Here is an 8,450-nt window from a genome sequence, read left to right on the forward strand (position 1 = left end):
CGCAACTCAAGTATGTCTAATGAATATTAAATGCTACCCGGAGTATGATGTTTCTCAACTCACGTATGTCTAATGATATCTGGAGTATGGTAAAAAGCGTGTTTTTTTCGGAGTCGAGACGTAACCAACCACGAAGTCGGGGAAAATTTACCATTTTTCCGGATATTACTCCGGTATTGTCAGTCGGAAAACTTTGAAAAAGTGTTCTCTATTCACATTGCCAAAATATGGTAACACTACCCAAATAGGCTACGAGAGATATTCCTTTTCAAAGCGTGTTGCGACTGCTCGAAGTTTCAGCAGACATATAACCGAACTTTTAGAGCGTGTCGCAAACTTTTTCCAAGTAGCCTATCCATATACACAACTTTTAACATGGCGAGATGCATCTACTGACACAACTATATCAGAGCCACAAATCGAGCTTACAATTAGGAGAAAATTATGAACTGCACTCCATGATGGTGTCAGTGTGCAGGTGCACGATTACAATGGAACTGCAACGACGATGAAACGATGGGTAAAAATTTGGAGCTATGGGAAGTTGTCGGTAAATCTACAGTCAAAATAATTTCCTGATATTACAGAATGCCTATTTTGTGAGTTCAACAGAATTATCTATTTTAACTATTTTGTACACAGCATGTGACAAAGTATTTGTTATTAAGGTATTTTGTATATATCTTGCATCAATCGACGTGCTGCTCAAAGGAGTACTGTAGGCTAATCAATCTCAAGATGAATGAACTCTAAACTGTTCTCGCATTGACCGCTTCGTGAGTTCTGAGAAAGTATAATCAACCTTTCCTGATTATACACTGTCTTCGAATGAAAAGTATGTGTTATCACGTGGATTGAACTTTTGCATACCACCTAACGTAAATAGTGAAGAGATGTATGCTGAATTTTAGATACTGATGGATCAACTGTGAGCCGAATTCCGCTATTGACGTTCAGGTACTCAAAGCAAGATCAGCGGTCCTGACATTCGTATTGTGGATTACCGGCAGATGAAGCAGACGTCCTCATCACTGATGAAAGAAAGCTTCCGTATCATCAAATCTCTGCTACGTAACACCATCATTCATGCAAAGAAACATGACTGATACTCGTGCAGCGATTCCCTACACGATTGATTGCATTTCCAGAATGCTATCAACTCTTTTAGAATAGATCCCGCGAAATTTATAGAAGTCAAGTCTCACAACTTGACAATACACTGCTGGAGAAGAATGAGATAATGTCAGCCGAAACCTGTGACTTCAACACTCCTGTTGAGCACCATATGTTCATGACTATATCGGTATTTATTCTGTGTAGGGCAAAGGGGAGGCATGGTGATCCTCACCAGTTGTGAACATTTACTCGCCTTCGTAGCAAACTGTTTTGGATATCGCTGATCTCGGTCTTGTATTCTGGCGGTCCGCCGCACGATATACCAAGCTGGATAAGTGAACCCGTTTCTATGGAGATGCGGCGTAGGTGACTATGGCGGCGTGGGCTCGTCTATATCGCTGTCAACCCTCCTCGACTGAATGATATGCCTGTCCTGTGAATCGAATATAAGGCAATGAGACACGATATTTGCTTTTTACTATGAACGTATGCTATCACGCGCTTTGTGTGATCAGTGATTCGATTTATTTAATGAGTTATTTTCAGCTACGGAATCTTCGGTCCTGTGTACATTGCTGCGTTTTTGCTCAGCATTCTGAAGTCACAATCTAGTTCTGGTCGGATACACGAATGAGATTACGCTGACAAATACATATTCGTTTGCAGCCCCGTCAATGGATTGTGAAATCTACGCATGAAAAATTATATCAATACCTATGAACCACAGGCGTCAGGTTAGCTCAAAGTGCTGCCGGTGCAGTGACTTGCGGTCAGGGGAGGCAAGTGAGGCACTGTCTCACCTGTCGCCAGGATGAGTAAAGAAAACTCCTAAGAATTTCAATGATTATTATTGGTATTTACCCTCGATGTTCATGAATAACTAATCCGAACCTTTTTTCGTCCAAAATCACCAATTTAAATATTTATAGTTCACAAATACAACATGAAAGGGGAGGTGGGACGCAGGTGAGCTGGGCATGGTATGGTATGAAATCGCAATCTTCCATACCCCATACCCGCCCAATCGTTCCATACCATACTTGACAACTCTCCATACCACAGCAACATTCTGCTATACCATATTTGATACTTTCTCCATACTTTTTTAACTTGACCAACTCTCAAGTGATATTCTATTTTTGATGTGTGGAAATGTTCCGGCGTTTATATTCTAATTATTTTGGATGAGATCATCCATTTAAACAGCTCCGATGCACCAATAGTATCCCCAGTTTCTCGAGAATATATGTCTACTTCAAGTAGAAGTAGAATTGACTGACTGACTTTAAATCTACTCAAGTAAGTAAGTAGTTGTGAAAACGATCGTACTTCGTTCGCATGGAATGTCAAAAGCTGTAAATGGAGCTATGCGGACGGTGTAGAGAGCTTGATTCAGGAGGTGTCAATTTTTGACAGAATAAGCAGTCGTCCACATCATGGGATGTAAATGATAGTATTGATCAGGGCCGTAACAGCACTTCGGCAGCCCCCTCCCGCCCCCCCCCCCCCCCCCCCAAAAAAAAAAAAAAAAAACTAAAGTGAAGTGTATTGAAAACGGGAGGGCTCGTAAATATTGATTAAACATCTTGGTGCGGGCGGACCCGTTGATATGACTTCGTTACATGATGTTATTTCGTGACTTCCAGTCTTCTACATCAATAAATGCAGAATCGCTCAAACGTAGGCTTCTAAACTAAGAGACGCACACGATTTCAAATTGGTATTTCTTCACTGGCGTAAAATTTTTCCCAGCGGGATGGTATTTGTCTTGTGAGGTTCAGATTGCAAAGACAGGAACATTCGGCGCCAGTCATTCAGGCGCCTATGGACAATTAAACCTATACGTATCTTGTATAGCCTATATAACGAAGTCTTCGGTCTGCATAAGGGCATAGACCTTTTCGGTCAAGCTTTTCTCGCTGCCGATCGTTCTGGCACACTTCTTGGAGTCGCATGTTATATGACCTAAAACTTGATTGTATGTCTTGGTGGGTCGTGACGCGGTAATGGCCCAATACCCAATAATATAGAAAATGGCTACTTGAATAAGCGCGCTGCGCGAAAATTTTTTGGAAAATTAGCATAAATTTTCAAAAAATACTCTATGATTCATGCTAATTCACGAAATGATTGTGGGCCCCCTTCGAGCTCGCCCCCCCCCCCCCCAATTGGCGGGTTTGGAGTGCGGCAGTTACGGTGCTGGTATTGATACGGAAATGCGATACTAATCCGTTGTTTACTCGAACACCCAGTTTTAGAGAATATCATGGCATGGCGCCCTGCCCCACATTACAAGGCCCCTAGTTCAGTCGAAGAGCAATACGGAGAGTCGGAGAAGTTGTGTCAGATACGGCTTCAACACTTTTTGCGCGATTAGTATACGGAAATTAAAAATATGGCATATCGTAAAAATGCCATGTAGTGTAGGCTATAGCCTTATTTTCGGAAAATATAAAAGCATTTGCATACACTTGCTTTTATACTTCAACATGTATGTTCTCCAGACAAAAGAACTGAAACTATAATTAGAATTCAACGTATAATACTCGTAATTTAAAGAAAAATACAAATACTACTTGCAGCAAACGTTTCGGGCCTTGTTGATACGGAAAAGTACAGTGGTGTATGCGCAGCAGCTATGAAGGTTGCAGGCGTCTATGGTTCAAATTATCGTTGTGAATCAGCCTTTTCGGACATGAACTTCATCTAAAGCAAACACTAAACACGCTTAACTAATGCACATCTGGAACACTCACTCAGAATTGCAGTGTCAAGTTACATACCAGAGTACAGCGCACTAGTTGATATCATACAATGTCAGGCTTCCCACTGACTGCTATAGAAACAGACAACATGATGCGGAAATACGGTGTGCTACGGATAAACGGCGGGAGTAAATAGTAGCCCGCTGCTTCAATCATTACGCAAAAGTAGCCCTCGGTTGCAAAAAGGTTGGTGACCCCTGCTGTAGAACTTGAAATGATTGTTCTAGTCTGTCTGCCTACATGAACTTGCTTTTGCTTGACTGCTTCACAGACTCAGTAAACAGGCGAGGCGAGGTTGTTTTTTTTCATTTTTTCTATTTGTTGACTGATAACCGACAATGTTGGGTAGTATTTATTGTATGTTTGTATATGAGTTTTCTAGACAAGATAGCGTAATGGTGAAGCGTCCGGCTTCTTGATCGGTAGGTTGTGGGTTCGATCCCCGGCCGGGTGAGACCAGACCTGATTAATAACACTGGTATCCATGACTTCCATGCTTGGCGTTCAGGCATTACTGGGATAGCATGGAGGGGTGGTACATGACTTAGAAAGCCGCAGAGGCTTCTATCTGCACTTCCTTGTCCAGCGGCACATGCACATCATGCACTCGTGGTATGCATATGCGCAGATTGTGTGTATGTGTATCATGAGTCGATGTATATGCCGCAAAAACATCAAGGACGAAAATAAACTACGCCCTTCATTTCTAGCGTGTCTGCTTTCATATACTCGGCTGCTTCACTGATTCAGTACCAAGGAAATAGTCGAGATGGAGGTTGTGTGTTTTTCTATTTCATCTTTTTCTATTCATTGACCGATGACTGACAATATCGGGTAGTATTTATTGTTTTTTTTGATAACTGTATTGGATTGTATTTCATTTCTAGCTATCAATATGCCTAGAATGAGTCGATCAAGGAAATTTACAGTTTTAGAAGAATCTTTATAGTGAAAAGATGCACTGGTGGATTCACCAAAACCCAAAATGAGTCATTCGTCGCGACCATATCGATAAGGTAGGCTTACCATACGTCCTCTTTTAAGAGGATTTGTCCTCTTTTTTGACTTTTTTGAAAGTGTCCTCGGAGGACGCCCTTTTGTCCTCTTTTTTGAGATTTAGTCCTCTTTTTTGAAAATTTAGGCCGATTAAGAGCAAATTGCGAGTGATATGCCGTACATTAGCACAGAAGTGAAGCTCCGTCGGGTATTTTGGATTGAAAAACGGTGATTTTAGCTCTGAGCGAAAAGATGACCTTTTTTTTTTTTTAGTCATCTACCTGGCAACGTGGAGTAAAAAACGTTATTTTGAGCTCTGAGTAGAAGTTATTTTTTTTAGTCAACCGATCACAAGGTGGGGAAAATTAACCGGATTTTGAGAATTACACTCCGGTTTTGCAAGTTGCAAATTTCTGAAAAAGTGTCCTCTTTTTTGATTTCCAAAATATGGTAAGCCTAGATAAGGTGCCTGAAGAAAATGTACTGATGAACTATGGCAGTAAAACGTGCTGTAGCTATGTCTATATTTAACTGGAATATTGGATATAGTGGATTCTTGAGTGTTCTTGAAATCCTAAACTTGCCAGTGAACACCTTCACAAAAATGGAACTAATTTGAAGGAAAAAAAGACTGTATCTCGACGCTCTTTCGCTTTCAAAAGTTGAAAGGGTTCAAAAGTCCTTAGACCGTTCGCGGGATTATAATTAGGGATTATAAACCAAAATGCAATATTGGTATTCGACTATAGTGAGCACATGGATATTGATAATATCGTATACGCGTTAGAAACAGCTGCGAGATTTCATAGGCTGGTCGAGCCGTCTAAAAGGACAGGCCGATAAAGTAGGGTACAAAGCTCGGTAGGTGGCGTATGCGAGCGGTCAATCCGCACGCGGTGACGGTCAATCATTCGTTCGATAGCGACATTCGTTCGATAGCGACATTCGTCCACGCTGCATGCCAAGGAAGGTAATCTTATAGCTGGCGACCACAGCTCAAAATTTATTTAAACCGGTCTCAATCGAAAGATATTTTCACACTGATTCCGAAAATATAAATTAAAATCTGGTCAGGGCACTGGAACCCCCCTAAAATCGACCTCAAAGTTCGAAATTTCCATTGTTCTGAACAATAGGGGCGCCTGAGCTGAATGGTCGATTAACGCCTCGTACTCATTGTGACGCCATTGAGCGTCTCGGCGAAGTCGAGCCGTGTTCTCCGTGACTCTCGGAGTATTTAGCGTCGTATCAATCGCTGTAACGCGAATATGTCCCAATCAGAGTAGTTTTCTCGTAGTGCTTTTATAGATTTCGATAAATGATTGCACTGAAGACTACGCATATCAACTTTACATTTACTGGTAATGCATAATATAACAGGCCATTTTGCGTCGTATCAATCACTGTAAACGAATAGGCTGCCTCTATAATTACGACGCGCATTTACAAATTTAGCCAAATACAAATTAGAGCACACCAGTTCTTATCGTGTTAATTTACGAAACATTTCCAGCCTCATAATCTGGTAAAACTCATTATGAAACAGTTCGTACATTCGGTCGCAATGCTTTTCAACCTTAAGCAGATAAAATTTTGCTCTACGTTTTCTGATGAAGTTTCGTCGTCGCGATCTATTAATAAAAATATGTCGGACTTCGTCACCCCACGAAATTATTTTTTGAGTTTGAATTTTGAGTTGTTCGGAACAATCGGTCTTGACGGCTAGTTCGGAGTGGTTCCATTGTTAAGCTCACATTTTAATTTGTGTTTTCATCATCATCATCATCATCATTGGTATATTGGCAATTTTATCAGTTCAATACACCAGTGCGATGCTAACTTCTGATTAACACCAGTTGAATAAATTTGAGCTCTCTGGTCGCCAACTAAAAGACTACCATTTATACGCTGCTTTTAGCCGGCTGTTGTGTGCACTGTGCAGCCTCATTTTGCCACCACCAAGTCGCTGCTACGCCACTGACCTTCACTATCACGTATTTCACCCAGGGGCGAATACACCATTTCTCCTCCAGAGTTGGGCTACACTACATCCTCTCCTCCTAATTGTCATAGGGCCTACTGACTAAGTCTTGGCACTGACTACGACGTTGGATCTTGAAAAGAAGCTCGATACCTATATGCTTTTCTATTAATCGTCCTTAATTGCCTGTGAAACCCCAATTTAACGTAGGCGAAACCTGACTTTGCTTTAAATTTTATTCGTCAACAATAAAAACATAAGGTTGCAATGCGATAAAATTGAACAAACGTTGCAATCGGTTGCTCTGCTGAGATAGGGTTACCATATTTTGGAAATCTGAAAAGAGGACACTTTTTCAAACAAGGTTAACTTTCCGGCCATATCAGCTTCCGAAATAGCCGCCGGATCGTTACTTCAGTGCTTACTTACTATATTTCAGTCGAATTTTACCCTATATTTAACCAAAAAAAATAGGACATTTGAGCGTCCTTCGAGGACACTTTCAAAAAAGTCAAAAAGTAGTACAAATCCTCTTGGGTAACCCTATGCTGAGAGAGCGCAACAGTGGCGCCACGGGAAGGCTTGCAACTTTGCCACCAAAAATTAGCCCTGAAAAGGGCTGTTAGTGAAAAGGTAGCCCTGAAAAGGGCTGTTTACGAAAATGTAGCCCTGAAAAGGGCTGTTTGTGACAAGGTAGCCCTGAAAAGGGCTGTTTTACGACCGCCGCGCTGGGAGCTTTCGTACCAGTCGACTATCAGATTACCAACCACTTCACGCTGGATATTCATGGGCGATCCACTCTAGCAATCTATTGTAGACTTCCCAGCGGCCCCCGGTCAGTGAACGAAACCAAATTTCTGCCAAATGCGAGGGAAACAACGCAGGGGAAGTTCCTCGCATAATGCAACACAATAATAATGACCAAGTTGACGGAGTCACCCGGAGTCATTTTCCCATCGTTTCATCATTTTCACCTGTAACTTCTTCGCCTCACAGCAGTCATATTGCGTTCATTCGTCATTTCTCTCTCTGTTAAAATGATCAATAATTATATTTTATGTCCTTATTCCCAATTTTGTTACGTATTCAAGTCAGTCCGGGTGACGGAATCGCCAGAAAAAACGTACTTGTGTGATAATAGCTACATTGACGTTCACAACCCGCAGACCAATTATATCACAGAACACCTTTAATCATATTGTAATTGCTTATATTAATAATCGCTAGATTTACTCGGACCAGAAGTCGCACACCCGCAGTCACGCATCTGGAATTGTGTGGGGTTGATGCCAAGTACGCGTCCATGTCCATTGTCCATCCATCCCGCGGAGCAATTCTGAGCGGCCCGCAAAAATCTACTTGGAATCCCAAACATAAAACCTGCTTATGAATGTTGCGGGGTTGGATAAAACCTACGTACCTCGTATACGTAACCTATTGTTTCGAATTGTGATTGCAAATAAATATTTTTTTGGTAATTACCGTAACCGTTACTCACAACGTATTTTCTGCTTCTCATTTGACACGGGAAGTAAAATAATAGCCCACCCGGGTTTACAGTGATTGATACGACGCAAAATGGCCTGTTATAT

The sequence above is a fragment of the Botryllus schlosseri genome, chromosome 3 (assembly GCF_051294905.1).
Source record: "Botryllus schlosseri isolate E-star chromosome 3, Bs_hap1, whole genome shotgun sequence".
In the NCBI taxonomy this organism is placed as follows: Eukaryota; Metazoa; Chordata; class Ascidiacea; order Stolidobranchia; family Styelidae; genus Botryllus; species Botryllus schlosseri.